The 25495-nt window shown below is 42.9% G+C and overlaps 1 protein-coding gene across 1 annotated transcript in view; it reads right to left on the bottom strand.

Moving 5' to 3' along the window:
* The window catches only part of LOC112229182 (plexin-B2), a 252685-nt gene that overhangs the window by 122089 nt on the left and 105101 nt on the right, over positions 1–25495 (bottom strand). Inside the window, exon 2 of the mRNA XM_042302826.1 lies at positions 17669–17787. The gene's annotated coding sequence lies outside the window, so the exon portion shown is untranslated. The remainder of the gene's footprint in view (positions 1–17668; positions 17788–25495) is intronic.

Below are 25495 nucleotides of genomic sequence, written 5' to 3'. Positions count from 1 at the left end.
AGCGCATAAATTAAAGTAGGCGTAGCCCTTTCCACTCAAAGTCCCTGTCATCCCATATATAGTTTGAAAATGGCAGATTTACAAGGGCATAAATTGGAACCCACTGGCTGTACATTAACATGCTACACATGACTTCAGAGCTTAGGTTCTCCGGTTCGTAGCGCTGTATTGGTTTTGACTGAGAGCCGCTATGAACTTGAGCACCGCGCATGACAAGAGGATGCCCCTATCCCTCCTGCTAATTGGGCTACTTACAGTGGGGCAAAAAAGTATTTAGTCAGCCACCAATTGTGCAAGTTCTCCCACTTAAAAAGATGAGAGGCCTGTAATTTTCATCATAGGTACACTTCAACTATGACAGAAAGAATTAGGAAAAAAACATTTACATTTTTTTTAAATGAATTTATTTGCAAATTATGGTGGAAAATAAGTATTTGGTCACCTACAAACAAGCAAGATTTCTCGCTCTCACAGACCTGTAACTTAAGAGGCTCCTCTGTCCTCCACTCGTTACCTGTATTAATGGCACCTGTTTGAACTTGTTATCAGTATAAAAGACACCTGTCCACAACCTCAAACAGTCATACTCCAAACTCCACTATGGCCAAGACCAAAGAGCTGTCAAAAGACACCAGAAACAAAATTGTAGACCTGCACCAGGCTGGGAAGACTGGAGAACTTATTTGTATTGCTTTTAATCTTTTTAATAAATGTATCTTATTAACACTTTGTTCTAGCTAGCTATTTGTGAAGGTAGATATCAAGTAAACACAATGATCTGCAATAGGGAAGCAGCTTGGTTTGAAGAAATCAACTGTGGGAGCAATTATTAGGAAATGGAAGACATACAAGACCACTGATAATCTCCCTCCATCTGGGGCTCCACGCAAGATCTCACCCCGTGGGGTCAAAATGATCACAAGAACAGTGAGCAAAAATCCCAGAACCACACGGGGGACCTAGTGAATGACCTGCAGAGAGCTGGGACCAAAGTAACAAAGCCTACCATCAGTAACACACTACGCCGCCAGGGACTCAAATCCTGCAGTCAGAGACGTGTTCCCCTGCTTAAGCCAGTACATGTCCAGGCCCATCTGAAGTTTGCTAGAGAGCATTTGGATGATCCAGAAGAAGATTGTGAGAATATCATATGGTCAGATGAAACCAAAATAGAACTTTTTGGTAAAAACTTAACTCGTCGTGTTTGGAGGATAAAGAATGCTGAGTTATATCCAAAGAACACCATACCTACTGTGAAGCATGGGGGTGGAAACATCATGCTTTGGGGCTGTTTTTCTGCATAGTGACCAGGACGACTGATCCGTGTAAAGGAAAGAATGAATGGGGCCATGTATCGTGAGATTTTGAGTGAAAACCTCCTTCCACCAGCAAGGGCATTGAAGATGAAACGTGGCTGGGTCTTTCAGCATGACAATGATCCCAAACACACCGCCCGGGCAACAAAGGAGTGGCTTCGTAAGAAGTATTTCAAGGTCCTGGAGTGGCCTAGCCAGTCTCCAGATCTCAACCCCATAGAAAATCTTTGGAGGGAGTTGAAAGTCCATGAACATCACTGCTCTAGAGGAGATCTGCATGGAGGAATGGGCCAAAATACCAGCAACAGTGTGTGAAAAACTTGTGAAGACTTAGACATTTTTTGACACCTGTCATTACCAACAAAGGGTATATAACAAAGTATTGAGATAAACTTTTGTTATTGACCAAATACTTATTTTCCACTATAATTTGCAAATAAATAAATTAAAAATCCTACAATGTGATTTTCTGGATTTTTTTTCTCATTTTGTCTGTCATAGTTGAAGTGTACCTATAATGAAAATTACAGGCCTCTCTCATCTTTTTAAGTGGGAGAACTTGCACAATTGGTGGCTGACTAAATATTTTTTTGCCCCACTGTATATACGTTTGTTGATGTCTGAGTGAGGGAAATGCTGTAAATCAGGAGGAGTCAATGTGTTCTGAAAGATGAGAGGTTAAGAATTATAATTAATACCGCTTTGATGTCATACAAGCAAACCACACACCCATGAGTCCAAAGGTGCACTTCATATTTCCATATTGGAAAACTCATGCAAATTACAGTATCAACGTTTATGGTCCACAGTTACAAGAATGACATGTGCTATACCCTAGGTTGTCCTGAACAGAATGAGCCTGTTTGCCATATTGTGAAGAGTATTATCCACGGAACATGCACTTGAAGACACTCATGACTCCAATCTATGCGCACCAAATTACATTCTGTTTGTCTGAAGTGCCTTCTGAAAGCCTTAAACTGTAAGATCGTATTTTATAACTTAGCGAGTCATGTTGGAAATATAATATGCTTTCAAATCATGCCCACCTGACCCAGATTGTGATTTATAAATGAAATGTTTTTGGATTGCGTAAACAACTTGTAATCATTTTTTCACATCTTGCACCTACTTCAAAAGGTCCTACTCTTATTGTTACTGAATGTCTCCAGAGTATTTTCAGATTTTGTTATTGACAAATGTTGTGAAAAGTACAGTAAATGTAAAATGCACATAAAATCAGTGTTGTGTCAGGTGAACTGTTGTGTCCTCACCTTTGGTCTGATAATGTCCCCAAGATCTCCAACGTGTTCTCTTTCAATTGCTACCATGGTATGCATATGCTTTTTATAGTTCTTCTTTTAGAAAAAATCTGTTTGGCCCTATCCATATAGGCCAATTCCCATGAGTGTAATGGGTTAAACAATGCCTGTGTTGGTGCTCCCAAATATGACTTAGCATAATAGGATGGCATACACCTTCATATCCTTAAGCTGCAATATGTCACTTTTTGGGCAACCCGACCAAAGTCACATAGAAATATGTTATAGATCTGTCATTCACATTGAAAGCAAGTCTAAGATGTGGTAGATCTGTTCTATGTGCGCTATTAATATGCTTCCCGTGCTTCTGTTTTCTTTTTGCGTATTTTACTTTCGGTTTTGTACACCAGCTTCAAACCTAAAAAGTACAATATGTTTGGTAATGGAAAATATATTTCACAGCAGTTTAGATGGTACAATGACTATCTACACTATACTTGCTTGATATGTCACAAAAACTGATATTAGGCAAATTATTAGAATTTTAGCAACCAGGAAATGGCGGAGCGATTTCTGCATAGTGAATATTTAAGGAACTTACCACACACACTTTATTGGCAACAAACAAACTTTGTATCAACAAGACGGAATGAAAGCACATGCTCTATCTTTAATCTGACAGGGCTGGTAGTTGAACTCCGAGCTCTCGTTACGTGATGTGGAAGTGACCCGTGCAGAGACGATCCATGCCACAGTTTGTGGCTCTAAAGACTTCTCTCTGTGATATCAAATGGGCGAAGAGGGATGCTCACTCATCCAATCCTGTAGCATGAACACATCTCATTCAACCAATAACATCCAGTGTCATGGAAATCTAACACAGCCATATGAGCCAGAGGGAACAGTTGACTGCTGCTGCTTCACGGCTTCACTCCATTAGTCTACCCTCTCCAATCAGTTCTCTCTTTCACTCCGTCTCCTGGCAACATGTCTCAGCGAGTGGCATGACTCTTTCAAACACTCTGTGTGAAATGTATATATTTGTAAGTGCAAACGTACGGCATGCTGAATGCTAGCTGGTCCCAGACGGAACCCAGACAGATGGTTCTCAGTGAGGCAGAGTGAGATCAGAAAAAACCTTCCTCTCTAACTCCTCCTCTTGTCTCTGAGGAGTATCAGTATCGGGACAGCGGGGGGCCTATAGGACAAGACACATCCCTAATGGAGAATTCACAAGCTTAAACAAGAGTATCAAAGTGGCACGTCAGTAAGAGGATATCTGAAATACATCTCTGAGAAAGCCCTAGAGCCGAGGACCACTAGCAAGCCAAGCCAGCAACCTGTAGAGTTGGAGCTCTGATCAGTCTGTTGCTCTCCCCCCGTGGGAAATATATTTTTACATTGCCAAAGCAAATTAAATGGTTAAAAAGTTAACAGTAAACATTACACAAGTTCCAAAAGAATAAAGACATTTCAAATGTCATATTATGTCTATATACAGTGTTGTAACGATGTGCAAATAGTTAAAGTACAAAAGGGAAAACAAATAAACATAGATATTAGGTTGTATTTACAATAGTGTTTGTCTTCACTGGTTGCCCTTTTCTTGTGGCAACAGGTCACAAAACGTGCTGCTGTGATGCACACTGTGGTATTTCACCCAGTACATATGGGAGTTTATCAAAATTGGATTTGTTTTCTGTCTTCTCTTGAGAGCCTGGTCTGCATTCAGCGGCCTTTCTCAGGGACATGTTGGACTTGTGGATAGTTTCTCATGTGAACTTTGGAAGAGAAAGCTTTCGATAGAGTGGACCATGAGTGTTTAATGTTTAACCACCATCTGTTTAATGTGATGTCTGTGTTTGGGTTTGAGGAAAGGTTTTTGGCTTGTGTGAAGATGTTCTATACTGGGGCGTCATGTATGGTCAAGGTGGGAGGGAGGCTCAGTAGGCCAGTCTGGGTGAGACGGGGCATTAGACAAGGATGCCCTCTATCGGGGCAGTTATATACACTAGCCATTGAGCCTTTTTTGGACCTCCTACGCAGGAGACTGCAGGGAGTGTGCTAGACAAGCATGGGTGTGTTGACAGGCATAGCAGTGTCGGCGTATGCAGATGACATTTCTGTGATGGTCAGAGATGGGGAGGATATGCGGCACTAGAGACTAGTGTGAAGGTGTACGAGGCAGCATTGTTGGCTAAGGTGAACTGGGGCAACAGCAAAGCTCTGTTATGTGGGGGCCCTCCTCTGCTTCCAGGGGGTTTGCAGTGGGGTTGTGAAGGGCTTAACATTTTGGGGGTGTACCTGGGCTTGGAGAGGTGGTCAGAAAGAACTGGGAGGGGCTGTCAAAGGCAGTGGTGTCAAGACTGGCCATGTGGAGGTGGCTCCTGTCCCAAGTGTCATATAGAGGGAGGGTGCTGTAACCTGGCGGCATCCTCCCTGTGGCATAATCTGTCCTCCACCCCCCCCCCCGGTCCGCTCGCAGACCTGCAACGACAGCTGGTGGATTTTTTTCTGGTCGGGCCATCACTGGCTGAGGGCGGCTGTGTTTTTCATGTCCGTCCACAAAGGAGGACAAGGCCTGGTGGAACTGGAGAGCAGGGTGGCTGCGTTCCGTCTAAAGGCGGTGCAGAGACTGCTGTACCATGCTGATGTTGGCTGGAGGTAACCAGCATGTGCTGCTGAGAAGAGCTGGCGGATTAGGGTTGGACCGGCAGCTGTTCCTCATGAGGCTGGAGAGGCTGAGTACATCAGGTCTCTCAGATTTGTACTCTGCAGTGCTGAGGGCCTGGCAGCTGCTAAGGCCCACATGAGAAGGGGGTGTGGAGTCTGGGCTGTGGGAGGAGCCTATCTTCTACAATCCAGCCATCCTTTTGAGATCAGTTCAACAGGTCACGCTGCAGAAGCGACTGATGACTAAGGCTGGGTGACCTGCGGATGCTGGAGGGAGAGGGGAGAGGGAAAACCCCGGAAGTCCTGGCACAACAAACAGGACTAACATCTCTTAGGCTGCTGGAAAGATTCCTATAACACTCCAAGCCTGGGGGAGTTTGAGGGGGTGGGAGGTAAAGACCTCTACAACCTCCTCATTAAGGTGAGGAACATTAGGAGCCTAACAGGAGTGAAGGTACATCAGTGGCAGGGGGTATGTGGGGTGGAGAATATGGTGGGTTTTAGATGGAGGTGTCTCTACAAACCCCCAGTACCAAAGAGGTCAGGGGACCTCCAGTGGAGGGTTCTACATGGAGCCCTGGCCACTAATAGCTGGTTGGCATGGGTCTACTCGGGAGTCAGACAGGGATGTCTTTTCTGTGTCATGAGTGAAACTGTGCATCATGTGTTTTCTGTGTGCGCCAGGTTAATGCCATTAATGTCTCTGTTGGAATGTCTGTGTGAGAGGTTGGGGGTGGGGTTTACTGTCGGGATGTTTATAATGAGGTACAGGTATTCGAATAAGGAAAAGGCCAAATGTGTGTTGTTGAATTTTCTGTTTGCTCAGGCAGAGTTGGCTAACAAGGAGGAACAGATTATTTTATGGGATGGTCTCTGCACTACTTAGGGTGGCACTTGAAAAAATTATAAAAAGTGAAGATGTTTCAGAAGATATGGTGGGTCGGGAGGCCGTCTGTATAGCTGGGGAAGATGGGTTGGATATACGGTTGTAGAAGTGGTGAGGTTTTGGTTATTCTGGTGTGTAGTGTTGTATTGTGGGGTAGAGGGCAAGGTGAGTATGCAGCACAGGAGATTTGTTTTTTTTTAAGGAGGGTGGTGGTGAGGTTTTAGGACTAACGGTCTCTGTCTGTCTGTCTGTCTCAACTGTAGCAGGGGACGACGACTAATGACATGGAAATGGGTGGAAGCTGTTTAAAGCCACAATTTGCCTTGCCCAAGTGTGTCGCTCATAAAACATTAGCAGAGTAGATTGATTGATACAAGCTAAAGGCCAACAGAGCTCAATTTATGAAGCAGGCCAGGGTGCTGCTGCTGTGAGACTGGACCGGGGAGCAGACAGACAGAGAAAGACATAAAGAACAGGTTCTCTTTTTTCATGTCTTTATCTGGCATGTGTCCGCTTTACACACTTGGCTCTAACCGGTGCCTCAGAGGAGGCCAGGGTCAAACAAAGTGCAGGGGAGTTTTAGTTTCACATCGCTCACTTTGGGGGGAGACAGCTCAGTACCTCATAGACACATAGCAGACAAACTAAAGTCTTCCTCTAGCTTGACTAATTGACTAACTGACTGACTGGATCAGCTGATGTACTGGCCCTGCCGACAGACTACTGGTCCAACACATGGAATGAGATCCATTCCAAAAGAGTGAAGAATGCACAATGTGTTTGGCTACTCCATTCTCACACGTTACTTTGGAATTCCCAGTCTAGGTAGATTCTCATATACCGCGAAGAACTCAATCAAGGGGGGTGACTGACTAAGCTGAATGGCTGCACTTCCGTACAGTGAGAGTTTCATTTCTGTATGAGATCAGATGAAAGCGGATATCATTGTGTTATGGAGATATTTCTTTCTTTGTCTATTCTATTCCTGTGCCTTTGACCTTTTTTCAGGCCATTGCAGAAGCCAAATGTGGTTGTGGAGCGTAAGGGCTATAGTGTGTTTTCTGTGTATAACACACCAGTCACAGACTGCAGAGTTGGCATGGCACGACGGGCAGACTGTAGACCTGGGCACTATCCTCTCTGCCCGACCTTGGTGCCTGCCTCCACACCAGAGTGCCAGAGAGAGCTATTGCTATCGCCCCACAGACCGGCCTCTGAAAGACAGCAACAACACAGACACTGGCCCTGACAGACAAAAACTCAGTCAAACAGATAAATGCATGGAAATAAACGAGTGAACGAGGGGATAACAACAACGTAATGGGCGGAAGATATGAGAAGCTGGCAGTGGTCCATACAGAGGCAGCTGGCACTGACATCCTCCACAAACCTGGCAAAGCCAACAGGATGTGAGCACTCTTCAGAGAGAAGGAGGGTGAGAGAGAGGGATAGAGACAGTGAGTGACAATGAGAGAGAGAGAATGGAGAGTGGGAGAGAGCGAGAAGATGGAGAGTGGGAGAGAGGATGAGGGGGTGTTGTGGTAGTAGATAACACATCTCGGCCTCCAGACTCCTGTGCTAATTAACATAGTTCCACACACAAGGCCCCCTGCCAGCATGCAGAGCTAGCAGGCCGCCCTGCCCAGAACCTAGCCACAGTCTGGAGGGGAGTGGGCTCAGTCAACAGTGACTGCTCAGGTTATGGAAAGAATAGAGAGAGGGAAGACACATGAAGGGAGGGGGCAGAGGAGAGAGGAGGAGGGTAGAAGGACAGGATAGAGGGATGGAGAGGAGGGCAGAAGAGAGGAGAGGTTTGGCCTCGTCTGGAGGTGAGACTGTGCCCCTGTACACCGTCCATCTGGCGGATGGGGGATGGAGACGGATGGGTTTGGAGGGCAGGGACCCTGAGCCCTGGGGAAGGAAGAAGAACAGAAGAAAAGAGGAGAAGAGGGGGAGAGGAGGCAGGGGGGTGGTAAGCCAAATAAGCCTTCACAACACCACAGACAAAAATCCTGGTTCATTACCTTCCCAGGACCATACATCGGACAGCCAGGAAGGAGAGAGGAAGAGGAGGGAAAGAGAGACAGAGAGAGAGACGGTAATCCATTATATTGAGTGTAAACTGCACAACTCAAAAGTTTTGGTCTCAAGGGGTTTTCATTTGGACGCACCACTTCTAGAGCCAAAGATGAACCAGCGTTCCATACCGAGTAACCCCACGAGTGGTTTACTAACCCAGTAAGCTACATACAGCCATCGGAGGCCTAGCTGCTCCTCTAGCATAGCCTACACACATCAGTCAGACAGCTGACAGAACTCATCTCCAGCAGTGTGTTTTGAACCTTCTAAAGGCATGGAGGGAGATTATTGGTGGTGGTGAAAAAAAGTATAGATTTGCAAAGCGGAGAGGGGTGTACAGATAGCGTGAAGTTACACCGTGCCACAGACTGGAGGTTCAGCGCTCCTCATTTTCAGACACACCAGGTGATAGGAGCACCCCGCCGCTGGTCCCATTCCATAACAGACACAGGCAAGCCACAGGAACCCCACCAGATCACTATTAAACTGTGACCCAATTGATTTCATCGCCACACTCCAGATTCCAACATGAAAGAAAGGTGAGGAGGGAGAGAGGGGAAGGAGGAAGGTGGGGTGAGAGGAAGAGAGAGAGAGTAAGAGAGCAACGGAGACAGACTGGGACAAAAATCTTACAAAGAAAATGCAATTACACGGGCCTGAGTATGACAACATCACGACTGTGGAGACGGTGAGTTTGTCTGCGTTAATGGCCACTTGTTCTCCCTTCTGCTAGGCGGTCTGTTGGGTAGGAGCGAGGGGGGCAGAGGAGGGGGTTAGGGGTCTGCCGCCTTGTCTCTCTGCTGATGGAGAATAACATGACTCTGCAGGGACTTCAAAGCAACGGCTCTCCATTTCCTGTACTGATTGCAGCCTAATATAAATATGCGGGCAGCAGGGCACACACATTCCGACACACGCCGAGCAAAACCGCACCATTTCTTAAGATTGAAGTGCTTTGTTGAGAAATTATCAAAACACTTCAGCTTGGGGAAAAAGGATTAGATTTTGTTGCTTAGCTTTTGTTTGTTGTGTCACTTCCAAAATATCTATCCACTCGTCCCTAACCAGGGTCACCAATTACGGGCAATTCCATGGCAACAGAGTGATGCTGAGACAAAGGGTATTTCTCAAAATGCATACTACCGTGTTCCGAGCACGCAAGTTGGAGCACTGGTGGGTCGGAGTATGAGTCCAAATCAAAGTATGCGAAACGGAGCACGGAGGGCACTTTTCAAATGCGTACTCCGTTTGTTCAAATTTTTAAGCATCGATCCAAGATTCAAAGAAAAGTATCCACAGAAATATGACGCAACCACGTAAAAAACAACATAACATTTATTGAAATCAATGGTGGTCATTATTTGAGATGAAGCAAGAGAAAATGAACTCAACTTCAGAATGAAATGTTGTCCATTCACTTCTCATATGTTGCCTGACTACAATATTTTATCTTGATATATGAAAAAATACATACTGTGTTCATTTTGGCATGTTTACCTGCCCACTGTAGTGTGGATAGATCGCATGTCCATAGTAGGTCAATAGGGCTAATGTTGACTGGCTAGATACTACTGTTAGCTAGCTCGATATCCACAAAGAATTGGCCTTGCAAAACATTCGTGTTAGGTCATTTTTGCCTGTAAAACTATCTGGTTTGCTAGATAATTATGATTCACATATAGATAGCTCATATTTCTGAAGTAAAACTTAAAATATTGCAGATAGATTGCAGGTTCCATCAAAGTAATTGTCTGCATCATTTCCAATCCCCCATATATTTTTGAAAATAAATATATACAGTAACAACTTTGGACACCTACTCATTCAAAGGTTTTTCTTTATTTTTAATATGTTCTACATTGTAGAATAATAGTGAAGACATCAAAACTATAAAATAACACTTATGGAATCATGTAGTAACTTTTAGATTCATTTGCCTTGATGACAACTTTGCACACTCTTGGCATTCTCTCAACCAGCTTCACCTGGAATGCTTATCCAACAGTCTTGAAGGAGTTCCCACATATGCTGAGCACATGTTAACTACTTTTGCTTCACTCTGCGGTCCAACTCATTCCAAACCATCTCAATTGGGTGGAGGTCGGGTGATTGTGGAGACCAGGTAATCTGATGCAGTACTCCATCACTCTCCTTCGTGGTCAAATAGCCTTACGCAGCATGGAGTTGTGTTGAGTCATTGTCCTGTTGAAAAACAAATGATAGTCCCACTAAGCTTATCGCTGCAGATTGCTGTGGTAGCCATGCTGGTTAAGTGTGCCTTGAATTCTAAATAAATGACTGACAGTGTCACTAACAAAGCACCCCCACATAATCACACCATCTCCTCCATTCTTCACGGTGGGAACCACACATGCGGATATCATCTGTTCACCTACTCTCAAATTTGGACTCCTCAGACCAAAGGACATAATTCCACCAGTCTAAAGTCCATTACTTGTGTTTCTTGGCCCAAGCAAGTCACTTCTTCTTATTGGTGTCCAATAGTAGTGGTTTCTTTGCAACAATTCGACCATGAAGGCCGGATTCATGCAGTCTCCTCTGAACAGTTGATGTTGAGATCTGTCTGTGAAACATTTATTTGACATGCAATTTCTGAGGCTGGTAACTCAAGTGAGGACTACCGAGTGCCGCAGTGGTCTAAGGCACTGCATCTCAGTGCTAGAGTAGTCACTATAGACACCCTTGATCGATCCAGGCTGTATCCCAACCGGCCGTGATTGTGAGTCCCATAAGGTGGCGCACAATTGGCCCAGCGTCATCTGGGTTTGGCCGGTGTAGGCGGTCATTGTAAATAAGAATTGGTTCTTAACTGACTTGCCTAGTTAAATAAAGGTTACATAAAAAAAACATTTACTTATCCTCTGCAGCAGATGTAACTCTGGGTCTTCCTTTACTGTGGCAGTCCTCATGAGAGCCAGTTAACTGTAATGAACTTATCCTCTGCAGCAGAAGTAACTCTGGGTTTTCCTTTACTGTGGCAGTCCTCATGAGAGCCAGTTTCATCATAGCACTTGATGGTTTTTACGGCTGTACTTGAAGAAACTTTCAAAGTTCTTGAAATTTTCCGGATTGACTGACCTTCTTGTCTTAAAGTAATAACGGACTGTTGTTTCTCTTTGCTTATTTGAGCTGTTCTTGCCATAATATGGACTTGGTATTTTACCAAATAGGACTTTCTTCTGTATACTACCTCGACCTTGTCACAACACAACTGATTGGCTCAAATGCATTAAGAAGGAAAGAAATTCCACAAATTAACTTTGAACAAGGCACACCTGTTAATTGAAATGTATTCCAGGTGACTACCTCATGAAGCTGGTTGAGAGAATGCCAAGCGTGTGCAAAGCTGTCATCAAGGCAAAGGGTGGCTAATTTGAAGAATCTCAAATATAAAATATATTTTGATTTGTTTAACACTCTTTTGGTTTGTAAATGATTCTATATGTGCCTTCATTATTATTCAACAATGTAGAAAATAGTAAAAATATAACGAAAAAAAACCTGGGATGAGTAGGTGCGTCCAAACGTTTGACTGGTACTGTACATGCATATCTTTTAAAAATATATTTTCCTTCATCAACCCATACCATCCATCTCCGAAGCCCATCCAGCTTGATTTCTACTTTGCCATTTATTCACAAAAGTTCCGATGCTATATACATTTTACGTACACAACATATTTTTCATTAGTTATCTTGTAATTTTCAATCCCACCCTTCAGCTCCACTCAACCCCACCCGTCTATCCGCCAACACCATCCATTTTTGCCATATATTTTTCAACTGTGCTGTTTAACAAAAGTTCTGAACCTTTCTATTCTCATAGTTCCTACAGATTGTAAATCAAAGAAACATTTTTGCTAAAAATAATATTATCTTATTGACTATGACTTTTCAAATCACCCTGTAGTGCTATCTGCAGAGTTAGCTCCAGGTAAATGTTGCACTTCTTCAACCATTCCAGTCGCTTTGTGTAGTTCTCGTTTCGTCTCTACTCCCAAATGCACTGTGCTTCAGTCTGAGACTGCCATCATTGAAGTAAATAAATCAAACTTTATTTGTCACGTGCCTATTACAACAGGTTACCGTGAAATGCTTTCTTACAAGCCCTTAATAAATCTTCTTAAGGATAGGGGGCAGCATTTCCACTTTTGGATAAATAGCGTGCACAATTTCAACTTCCTGCTACTCATGCCAGGAATATATTATATACATATGATTAGTAGGTGTGGATAGAAAACACTCTGAAGTTTCTAAAACTGGTTCAATCATGTCTGTGACTATAACAGAACTTATGTAGCAGGCAAAACCCAGAGGAAAAACTGTTCAGATTTTTTTTTTCCCTCTGACTGCTCCCTCAGTCGTCTTTGCCAAGGGAAATTTGACAGCGACAATTTTACAGTTCCTACGACTTCCACAGGATGTCACCAGTCTTTGGAATTGGGTTGAAGTTAATCATTGGTGAAACGAAGAAGAGGCACATCCTGGAACAACGTTACACTGTTGATAGTTACGCAAGAAGGAAAGGTTTTGTTTACTTGCTCTTGCTCTATACTTGCTCTATTGAATACAGATTGCCCCGTCTACATACATATTTGATCGATTATTCACGTTTTAAAATACCTAAAGTTGTATTACAAAAGTATTTATAGGCAACTTTTGAAATGTTTTGGAGTGACGTTGTGTTTTGGAAAGCTGTTTTTTTTCAGGATCAAACCTGCTTTATAAATGGACATTTTGGGTATACATGGACGGAATTAATCGGAAAAAAAAGGACCAATTGTGATGTTTATGGGACATATTGGAGTGCCAACAAAGAAGCTCGTCAAAGGTAATGCATGTTTTATATTTTATTTCAGCGTTTTGTGTAGCGCCTGCTACGCTAGTTCTTTTGTTTACAACTGGTTCAGGTGGGTGCATGCTATCAGATAATAGCTTCTCATGCTTTCGCCGAAAAGCATTTTAAAAATCTGACATGTTGGCTGGATTCACAACGAGTGTAGCTTTAATTGAGTACCCTGCATGTGTGATTTAATGAAAGTTTGAGTTTTATAGCGTTTTATTTTAATTTGGCGCTCTGCATTTCCCGAGGCTATTGGCCACTTGAGACGCTTGCGTCTCCCCTATCCATAAGAGGTGTTAACCAACAACGCAGTTCGAGAGTTAAGAAAATATTCACCAAATAAAATAAAATACAAAATTATGAAAAGTAACACAATAAAATAACAACAATGAGGCTATATACAGGGGGCACCGGTACTGAGTCAATGTGTGGGGGTACAGGTTAGTCAAGGTCATTTGTACATATAGGTAGGGGTAAAGTGACGGTGCATAGATAATAGCAGCTGTGTAAAAACAAATGGGGGGGGTCAATGTAAATAGTCCAGATGGCATCCTGACCGGTTGCGTCACCGCCTGGTATGGCAACTGCTCGGCATACGACTGTAAGGTGCTATAGAGGGTAGTGCTTACGGCCCAGTACATCACTGGGGCCAAGCATCCTACCATCCAGGACCTTTAAACTAGGCGGTGTCAGAGGAAGGACCAAAAATTGTCAAAGACTCCAGTCACCCAAGTCATAGACTGTTTTCTCTGCTAACGCACAGCAAGCGGTACCGGAGTGCCAAGTCTAGGTCCAAGAGGCTTCTAAACAGCTTCTACCCCCAAGCCATGAGACCACTGAACAATTAATCAAATGGCCACCCAGACTATTTGCATTGACACCACCCCCCCCTTTATTTTTACATTGCTGCTACTCCCTGTTTATTAACTATGCATAGTCACTTTACCCCTACCTATATATACAAATTACCATGACTAACCTGTACCCCCGCACATTGACTCGGTACCGGTACCGCCTGTATATAGCCTCATTATTGTTATTTTATTGTGTTATTTTTATGATTTTTTTATTCTACCTTAGTTAATTTAGTAAATATTTTCTTAACTCTTTTCTTAAAACTGCATTGTTGTTTAAGGGCTTGTAAGTAAGCATTTCATAGTAAGGTCTACCTGTTGTATTCGGCGCATGTGACAACTACAATTTGATTTGAAGAACAGTGCAGATGCAAAAGTGCAGTATGTGAGGTTGCAAAAGGAGGGATAGAAGGCACACAAGTGAGACAAAGAGAAGAGAGGAACCAGAGAGGGACCAGAGAGGAACCAGAGAGGACAAGAGAGGAACCAGAGAGGAACCAGAGCAGACACGAGAGGAACCAGAGAGGAACCAGTGAGGACACGAGAGGAACCAGAGAGGACAAGAGAGGAACCAGAAAGGAACCAGAGAGGAACCAGATAGGACAAGAGAGGAACCAGAGAGGAACCAGAGAGGAACCAGAGAGGAACCAGAGAGGACACGAGAGGAACAAGAGGAACCAGAAAGGAACCAGAGAGGAACCAGAGAGGACAAGAGAGGAACCAGAGAGGAACCAGAGAGGACAAGAGAGGAACCAGAGAGGAACCAAAGAGGAACCAGAGAGGACAAGAGAGGAACCAGAGAGGAACCAGAGCGGACACGAGAGGAACCAGAGCGGACACGAGAGGAACCAGAGCGGACACGAGAGGAACCAGAGCGGAACCAGAGGCGGAACCAGAGAGGAACCAGAGGAACCGGACACGAGAGGAACCAGAGAGGAACCAGAGAGGACACGAGAGGAACCAGAGAGGACACGAGAGGAACCAGAGAGGACACGAGAGGAACCAGAGAGGACACGAGAGGAACCAGAGAGGACACGAGAAGAACCAGAGAGGACACGAGAAGAACCAGAGAGGACACGAGAAGAACCAGAGAGGACACGAGAAGAACCAGAGAGGACACGAGAAGAACCAGAGAGGACACGAGAAGAACCAGAGAGGACACGAGAAGAACCAGAGAGGACACGCATCTGGTTCCATTCAGAATACCTTGGATTCCTCATCTGGTAGTTTTATATTCATCTCTTGCAACCTGGGCCTTGACTGCCCAGGAGAGCATAAAAAACTACACTCCTGTACACAAAGAAAGCCCTTCTCTTTAAGCATGACTGTGAGGGTGGAGGTTGAACGGGTGGGAGTACCCCCACAGGACATTCCTAAGGAAGCTTGGTTTGCCCTTCTCCTCTCCTGCTGAGCACAGTGAAGACGATGGTCCATCAGCATTATTTCCCCAGGAGATAGAGTTCTGGTGATGTACATGACTCAATCTGTGAGCAACAGGAGTGGAGATCAGACGCAATACAACCCGGCCCCATTAACCACCGCCACGGAGACATGGTAACCGTTGCAGAGAGGTGAGAATCGCTTAGCTCTGCCCTATCTACTGGCCCGTAATATTATTTTACGCCATGTTCCAGCTCTCTTTACAACCACAAACATAATTCTGTCTCCATGGCTCAATAAAAATGTATTTATATAATGGATTTATATAATGGGCTTCGAAATTATTGACACCCTTAAAAAACTTGGGAAATTGTAATACTTTATACTAATATAATTTCTCAGAGCAACCGATTTTGTTAAACAAGTAATATTATTTTTTCTCAAAATGGTAGGGTCAAAATTACTGACATCGCTAAATATTCTTAAAAAATATCCTCGCATGCAATGACTACTTTAACCTTTAACCTTGACTTTAGAAATTTGTTGGATGCATTTGCAGTAAATTTTTGTTTCAGATTATTTTGATGTTGCATGCTAGGAATGTGTGACCAAATACAAAACTTTGGACTACTTTATTTAGAAGAATCTTAAATGACATCAATAATTTTGATCCCTATCTTTTTTGAGAAAAAACAATGACTTGTTTATCAAAATCATTTTTTTCTGAGCAATTGTACTAGTATAAAAAAATCATAATTTCCCAATTTTATGGAGCATTCAATATAGGTCAATATTTAATTCTTTATTTTATACAGTCATTATTGCTCATCTTTACAAGGGTGTCAATAAATTGGGACCCCACTGTATTTCTTTATTACATGCCTGTCCATATCACTGTATCTGCTCCTGTACAAAGGAAAGTAATATCAGTAGAGCTCTGGCCCTCTAGCCTTGTTGAGAGCAGCAGACACAGAATATTATTACCTTGAGCTGTCGCCTGTTCCCCCGTGCCATTCACTCAGGGCCTAATGGATTTTTTTATTATAATCAAATGAATACAATATCTTCCCATAAATAGCCTACTTAGAAAGTCCTTTTCTCTGCCTGCAATATGGTTGGATGTCCATCACGCTTGAGTGCAGAGGTGCCACATGTTTAATTCAAAGCCTATGCAATTTACGCATACTGCACACTGAAACACAGACTAGAGTTTTTGTTCTCCCTCCACCCATCTTACCTTCAACGGTCCACGTTTACAAAACCATTTAGGACTGTAGGAACAGACTGTATTGCATAACATTCACTGTATCTGAGAGAACTAGGGTATAAAAAGAGGGTAGCAACGCTGTACTATAGGGCACTCAGAGGTAAAGAAAGTGAATAAACTCATTGGAAAGCAGTCCCCTATACATCAGGTCTGGACATCACATCTATCTATGTAGATCTGACAATTGGGGGGGTGTTGAGAAGAGAAGAGGGAATCCAATCTCTCACACAGAGGAACAGAGACAGGCAGATACACTATGGTCCCAAAATAACCCTGGAGGAATCCATGAATGAAATGACAGGATTGCAGGGGTATTAGAAAACCTGCTGAGGTGGTTGCTAATGCTGTTTATGGTGAGGTGTCACCGCTAGCAGGGGAAAAGTCAAACTGTTTGACTAATAAAATATGGACAAGCTTTTCAGAGTCACCAAGCAGAAAATTCTAAACCGAGCTGAGGGTCTACCTTGACATCTAGTTGGCCTACCAGTTGGCCTACCGCCGATGCAGCAGGCCGGGCTTTGACGCATGTATCCGGCGTAAACGGCCACATATAAAGCCTTTAAAATAAATATATGTGAAGGCCTCTCGAAATGGGGCCGATAAACATAAACCCTGATATCCCGGCTAATGATGGGATTATTGTTGCGTCAACAACCCACCATAATAGTGATTACTGTCCTCTCTGCAGCGCCATCAGACTAAGGCAACGACTAAGCTAGCAGACAGCCTGGTCCTAATTACCTAGAACTGCCAATTACGGACTCCATTTAATTATTTATATAGCTAGTCTGTTAGCGCCACACATCCAAATAAAAAGAGACTTTCTGACTCCAAGCACTGATATCGGTGGCAGCTGTGTTGAATGGGTCTACAGGGCCTGCTGGATCACACTGGCTTGGGAATTCACTGGATTCTGCCAATGCTAGTCTGTGAGATACCCAGCTAGCTAGCTATAAATCCCTCATGGCTATCAATTCAATGTTCAGTACCTGTTTACTACTCAATGTGCTGACAGCTTGGCCTTTGCAGTCGAATCGTAGTCGTATGAAAACAATGGAACAGCAATATCTTTAGGGGTTTGTCCTTACTTCCTGTAGAGCTCAATTACTTCCTGTAGTTGCCAAGCAGGAAGTCCACAATCATATCCCTTCGTCGTCTGCTCTCCTGTTTATTCAGGCCTCTCCAGGGTGGCCACAGTAAAGAAGTGCTGAAAGACAACATAAAAAGAGTGTTTTAGAAAATTCATCCATTGTGTCACACTGAGAAAAAAATACAGTACCAGCAGTATGTTCAAATGTAAACATACATGACTGGTTGAGATGTGTTGTACAGTAAACAACTCTTCTACTGCCAATACCAAAATGCCTCTGAAAACAATCCTTCCCTTTCTCTTTATCTGGCGAGTGAACACTCACTCAGTTCCTGCAGATGTTTCCTATCACCCACAGCTGCCAGGCGGCACCCAGTCAGTGACTGCTAGTGCTAGGGAGGGAAGAGGAAGGAAAGTCTACCATTCGTGCTCCAGTGAATCCTGCAGAAATTTGACATATCACTCGGTGATTTGTATGTCTCTGGATTTGACATGAAAATGTTGGGAGTCTCGTCTGGAGTATCACTCGCAACTAGGCCTGGCTGGCTGTTTAACTTATGTTCCCATAAACTCTGACGTCCACATTTCTCAGCCCCGGGGTGCAGATGGCCGATTAGCTCAGTCGACAGTATGTCAGCGAGTGAGTGTCTTCTCTGGAAGCACAGGCCCACGATCATACAACACTTTGTTACCCTGAAGAAATATGACACACTTTATTTGGATTGTCTGGATAGTTCATCTGTAGATAATCTACAGATTGTGATACCATCAACAAACTCTGTTGATAAACAAATACTTGCTAAAGTTGCATATTAAAGTTAGGGGTTAGGGCTAGGGTTAAGATAAGGTTAGGGCTAGTAGTAGATATTTAGTTTAAATGTTACTGATAGTCTTTCCCAAACTGGCGGCCCGCGAGTCAAATGGTTTAATTTGGCCCCTCAAGTTTTCTGAGAACAAAAAAAATAAAAAAAAGTTATTGTTTATTGTTGGACATAAAAGACTGTAAAAACACCAGGATATAAGTTAAGTGATTTAAAATTTACCAATATTATTATCAAGTATTATTATCGGTTCGGGCTTCTTGCGGTCAATTTGACATCTGCAATACATTTTTTATTATGTTCTGGCCCCCCGACAATCCACTCCAGAAAAATAATCAGCCCGCGGCTGAATCTATGATGATCCTTGATGTGTAGCATCTAGAGATGGACTATACAAATAAAGTGTTACCGAAATATGTCACTGCGTTGCCATACAGCTGCAGTGCTGGTTGTAGCGTGAGTGGAGTAGCATGCATTTTATTATAAAAAGTGCTGAATAACTTAAACATGAACTTAATCATAAAAACAGCAGCTCTTTGCTGTATTCGTTGAGTCTCTCTCTAGTCATGGTTTTAAACGTTTTGAAATCTAACATTATCAACTTTCCTGTGTGTTCCAGGCTTCTTTTACAGTCTATGGAATTCCTTGGAGATCAACCACCGCTCTATATGATGACACATACTGTGAGTAGGCCTACATCAGTGTTCACCATCCTAGTCGATAACCAAACATTTCTGTAAAAAAGCGACTTCCACTCACGCTGCAATGAGCGAGTATAGCAGTGTGTTCCAATAAGCTTGCATTGTTATTATTAGCGGCTTGTCTTTGTCAATATCTAGGAATATTTCACTTTCTCTGGTCATAAGAGTAACAACATGAATTGGTGCATGAGGAAGAAATAATGCTGTGTGACTTAAGTTTCGCTATTAGCTGGAAGACTGTGAGAAGAGAGTCAGGTGAGAGGCAGCCTCACAGGTGCTCCCTCCCTCAGCTCAGACTGACCATCAGATGCAGGCCATCAGTTCAGTATGCTCACTCAGCTGTGCCTCACAAGTAATACAACAAATGACCTATCACCAGTGTGATCATATAACAATTGTGTTTTAATATAATTTCAAAATGGTCTGAGAAGAACAACATTGACAAGGCAATTCAATCATAGGCAATATGCAGAGATAATGTAGTGGGCCTCTAGTCTACTGCACAAAACTCATTGCTACAGAATGGTTATTAAATAGTTAGTGTCGCATAGGCTTACATTTTTTAAGTAATAAAAAAAAATCTTGTTTGGTAACCACTGGCCTACATAGTATACAGTGCATTTGGAAAGTATTCAGACCCCTTTAATTGTTCAACATTTTGTTACATTACAGCCTTATTCTAAAATGGATGAAATAGTTTTTCCCCTCATCAATCTAACACAACACCCCATAATGACAAAGCAAAAAAAAATGTTTTTTTACAAAAGTTAAATAACACATTTACATAAGTATTCAAACCGTTTACTCAGTACTTTGTTGAAGCACCTTTGGCAGCGATTAAAGCCTAGAGTCTTCTTGGGTATGACGCTAAAAGCTTGGCGCACCTCTATTTGGGGGGTTTCTCCCATTCTTCTCTGCATATCCTCTCAAGCTGTGTCAGGTTGAATGGGGACTGTTGCTGCACATCTATTTTCAGGTCTCTCCCGAGATGTTCGATCGGGTTCAAGTCCAAGCTCTGGCTAGGCCACTCAAAGGACATTCAGAGACCTGTCCTAAAGCCACTCCTGCTTTGTATTGGCTGTGTACTTAGGGTGGTTGTCCTGTTGGAATCTTGTTTTTCATGGTCTGAGAGTCCTTTAGGTGCCTTTTGGCAAAAACCTATTTTGGCATTGTCAATATGGGGTATTGTGTTATACTTTCCGAATGCACTGTATTTTCTCAGCACATACAATGCATATGCTTTTGACTGAGGTCCATATGAGGATCTTGATATGCCAAATAAGAACAACTTCTGGTGCTAATTTTAGTTTTGCGGACATGCTCAATAATTTGACATGATTAAATCCATATCATTCTTTAAGACACTAGAACTGTGTTTGAATACTAAACTCAGGGCGTTTCTGAATGGACAATCTGACAATGCTTTGGATTTATGAATGCCCAGAGCGCACTCTGAGCGCACTCTGAGCGAGCGCACTCTACTCTGAGCACACTCTGGCACTCAAGATTGAATTTATGAACACACCCAAAATCGTGAGTTGTCTAGCTGGTAATTTGTTATGCTAACAAGCTAGCAAGAGGTTAATAGAATAACAAATTAGCATAACAACTTTCAGTAGACAGGCGAAGCGCTAGTACGCCCAACTGAAAGGATACCATTTGTTTACAGTATACTAAAATGAACTAATAATATATACTTTATTTAGTATGTAGTATACAGTATGGGTATTCGAACACAGCTTAGTTATCATTTTTGTATTCCCTCTGCATTAAGGCACACGCAACCTAAAAGCATTGTAAGTGGTAGCCTAACAACAAGAATTCCAAAGGGCATTTTTGAATTTGGGTACTACAAATGAGTTGGTAAACAGTGTGTGGTCGAACGGACAACTGGAGAAACAAAGAAGTGAGAAGCTGTTCAGAAAATACCTCAAAGAAGTCTATGCTAAAGTGAGTAGCTCATTTTTATTTATCTTAGTAACTAGAATCAAGAACGGTAGCTAATTCGGCCAGCTCCCAGTAGGGCTATCTAGCAAACTAGGCTTGATATGGGGGTAAAAGCTAACTAGTAGCCTAGCTAGCTAACAAATAGAAAAATTGCCAACCCTTCAGGGATTACATGTTTTGCCCCTATCAAGCCTCAAGGTGACAGCTAATGTTTTAGGAGTATTTTGTATTACTAGTTAATATAAGATAGCTAACTAACTTAACTAGCAACTTGGCTAGCTAGCTTGTTCCAGTTATCGTAAACTCACCCCATTCCGTACAAATGTGCGTAACCGCTACAAAGAAAACTAATGGGACTGTAGCGACTGTGTTGACTTCAAAATCGGGGGTGTGAACTACGTTTCTATGGTAATGGCTCTATAGTATTGGAGAAAAGTTGAAAAAACGGAACCTCCGTTACATCGGAACATGTCATGTCGTATCGTACAGCACGCATAAAGCAACTATTTCTGTCTTACAATCTCTCTCCACCAGGTGTAGCACTTCTCTCATCGTTTAAAAACAAGAACTGGACAGTGACGGGGGTAAGGGGGGATACCTCGTCATTTTTTGCGTCATCATTGCATGCAATCATCATTCTCAAAGCCGTTGTTTACTTCTATGATCACTTTAGCACCGCCCTAAAAACCCGATTCCAATTCAACACAAACCTTCAAATAGGTATGTAATGACACATTATATAAACTCTTTATAGTGTTTTATTGACATTTTAGAGGCGATAAGTTGGACAGATCGAGTGACGCATTAGTTTCGCTTCCCTACCCGCCATTTAAAAAAAGACCCGACGGGGCTCATTGCCTGCTTGAATTATGCAGAAACAGGCAGTTTAGGCCATGTAATTGATTCTGTTGGAAAGGGGAGAAATTGTGCTTTACAATGGTATTGACATTACAGTTGATCTGGAAGTATTACGTTTTGGGGGTGCTATAATAACGGAAATTGTACGGACCAAGGCGATGTACGAGTTTACTATAGTTTTCACGTCATGAATGAAGCAGGTACCTTGTGGTATGGTTATATGAAATTACAATATTTTCTTGCAATATCGAAAAATGTTGACTAATATTTTATGCATTGACAGTTTGGTGTGGATCACAGACCCAAACTACCACGTTGGGTCTGGACTACGAGGGACCACAGCTGACGACCAAATCTGCTCCCATCACATCCATTATCCATAACAAACAGGGCTGGCAGGGGTATTGAGGGTCTGCAACTTTTATTTTCTATATTTAAAAAAAGTTTGGCCTACTTTTGCATCTTTACAGAAAACATGTGTTGTAATTGGAGCTCTGGATTTGCTGTGCTGCATTTTTTATACAGAAATAACAGATGGGCTTTCAAAATAGCAACTTGGATTAAATATGATGATGTTTGCCTTTCCATGCCTTCTAGCCTACTACTGAATATGGTGCTGTATGCTCAGGTATGTCAGGTCAAATAATTTGGCCCCTGGATATTGATCTTGAGATGGATTTAGCCCATTTTCGTTTAGACATACTAGGATCAATATTACATATCATGTAAGGATATCTACTGAAATTATGATTTTTATTTAAAAAAAACAGATACATAAATGATTTGGTAATGACTACAAATATGATAAATTTCAGAAAATATGTGGATTCGTTCATGCCTAAGTATGTCATAGATATGTCAGCATGTTGACGCATACCCTTTCCGGAGTTAGAATATTCTACAAATATGTCAGGAGGGTGCACACGCATCGGGTGTGTGTCTTGAATGTATCTCACCCCAGACACAGTGCCTTCGGAATGTATTCAGACCCAATGACTTTTTCCACATTTTGTTAAGTTACAGCCTAATTCTAAAACTGATAAAATATCCTTTTTTCTCAGGGATCTACACACAATACCACAAAGATAAAGTGAAAATAGGTTTTTAGAAGTACCTTATTTACATAAGAAATCAGACCCTATGCTATGACACTCAAAATTGAGATCAGATGCCTCTTTCCATTTATCTGTTTCCATTGATCATCCTTGAGAAGTTTCTACAACTTGATTGGAGTCCACCCGTGGTAAATTCAATTGATTGGGACATGATTTGGAAATGCACACACCTGTCTATTTAATGTCCCACAGCTGACAGTGCATGTCAGAGCAAAATCCAAGCCATGAGGTCGAAGGAATTGTAGAGCTCCAAGACAGGATTGCCTCGACACAGGATTGTGTAAGGATATGGAACCAAAACATTTCTGCAGCATTGAAGGTCCCCAAGAACACAGTGGCCTCCATCATTCTTAAAATGGAAGAAGTTTGGAACCACCAAGACTTTTCAGAGCTGGCTGCCTGGCCAAACTGAGCAATCATGGGAGAAGGGCCTCTTGTCAGGGAGGTGACCAATAACCCGATGGTCACTCTGACAGAGCTCTAGAGTTCCTCTGTGGAGATGGTAGAACATTCCAGAAGGACAACCATCTCTGCAGGACTCCACCAATCAGGCCTTCATGGTAGAGTGGCCAGATGGCAGCCACTCCTCAGTCAAAGGCACATGACAGACCACTTGGAGTTTGCCAAAAGGCACCTAAAGACTCTCAGACCATGAGAAACAAGATTCTCTGGTCTGATGAAACCAAGATTGAACTCTTTGGCCTGAATACCAAACATCCCACCTGGAATAAACCTGGCACCATCCCTACAGTGAAGCATGCTGGTGGCAGCATCATGCTGTGGTGATGTTTTTCAGCGGCAAGGGACTGGGAGACTAGTCAGGATCAACAGAAATATGAACGGAGCAAAGTACAGAGAGATCCTTGATGAAAACTGGGGCAAAGGTTCACCTTCCAACAGCACAACCACCCTAAGCACACAGCCAAGACAAAGCAGAAGTGGCTTTAGGACAGGTCTCTGAATGTCCTTGAGTGGCCCACCCAGAGCCCAGACTTGAACCCGATCAAACATCCCTGGAGAGACCTGAAAATAGCTGTGCAGCAACGCTACCCATCCAAACTGACAGAGCTTGAGAGGTTCTGCAGCGAGGAATGGGACAAACTCCCCAAATAAAGGTTTGCCAAGCTTGTAGCGTCATACCCAAGAAGACTCGAGACTGTAATCGCTGCCAAAGCTGCGTCAACAAAGTACTGAGTAAAGGGTTTGAATAGTTATATTAATGTAATAAGGCTATAATGTAACAAAATGTAGAAAAGGTCAAGAGGTCTGAATACTTTCCGAAGGCACTATATCACCCTGGACTCATAAGGTAGCAGGTAGATTTCTAAGGTCCGGATTGGATGCATGTAGAAACTGTCCCATTACAGAGACTATCCTAGCTCCGTAAAATATTCAAGGAATATACACAGTGTTCAAAATATTAAGAACACCTTCCTAATATTGAGTTGCACCCTTTTGCCCTCAAAACAGTCTCAAGGTGTTAAAAGTGTTCCACAGGGATGTTGGCCCATGTTGACTCTAATGCCTCCCACAGTTGTGTCAAGTTGGCTGGATATACTTTGAGTGGTGGGCCATACTTAATACACAAGGGAAACTGTTGAGCATGAAAAACCCAGCAGCGTTGCAGTTCTTGACACACTCAAAGACTGATGTGCCTGGAACCTACTACCATACCTTGTTCAAATGCATTTACTACATCCTTTGTCTTGCCCATTCACCCTCTGAATGGCACACATACACAATCCATGTCTCAATTGTCTCAAGGCTTAAAAATCATTCTTTAGCCATTCTCCTCCCCTTCATCTACACTGATTGAAGAGGATTTAACAAGTGACATCAAAAAGGGATCATAGCTTTCACCTGGATTCACCTGGTCAGTCTGTTTTCATTCTATAGCTAGAGGACTACTTAGTTCTCCAGAAGTGATCAGCATCATTTTTGTCTTTATCAGTTGTCTAGTACTGTCTATTTGCTAGCTAGGACCATCTACTTTAAGTGTGGCCTGTTTTCCCAGTAGCCTACTTGGTGGGTGAACTGTTGACTGCTCATAACTTTCAGATGATTGTTGACATATGAATCAGGATAAAGGGGCAGAATAATTTGTGACTTGTTTTGGTAATCAGTGGCTGTGTTGCAGGGGGAGTGGTTTCTCCTCTCCTAGGCAATCAGCAATTAGTACAGGGAGGTGTGCTCTTCACCTCTGCTAGGTAAATAGCAATTAGTGTTAGTACTTCAGTCTCTAGGCTATGCTCAAACATTACACCCCAACCCGAGCACTCTGTTCTGCCTCCTCTGGTCTCTTGGCCCTCCCACCCCTATGGGAGTGCATCTCCCTCTCAGACGTCCAAGCTCTTCTCTGTGATGTTACCTGAAGCTAGGACAG

Source organism: Oncorhynchus tshawytscha, linkage group LG01, assembly GCF_018296145.1.
Source record: "Oncorhynchus tshawytscha isolate Ot180627B linkage group LG01, Otsh_v2.0, whole genome shotgun sequence".
Classification (NCBI taxonomy): Eukaryota; Metazoa; Chordata; class Actinopteri; order Salmoniformes; family Salmonidae; genus Oncorhynchus; species Oncorhynchus tshawytscha.
This window is presented reverse-complemented; position numbering and strand designations above follow the sequence as displayed.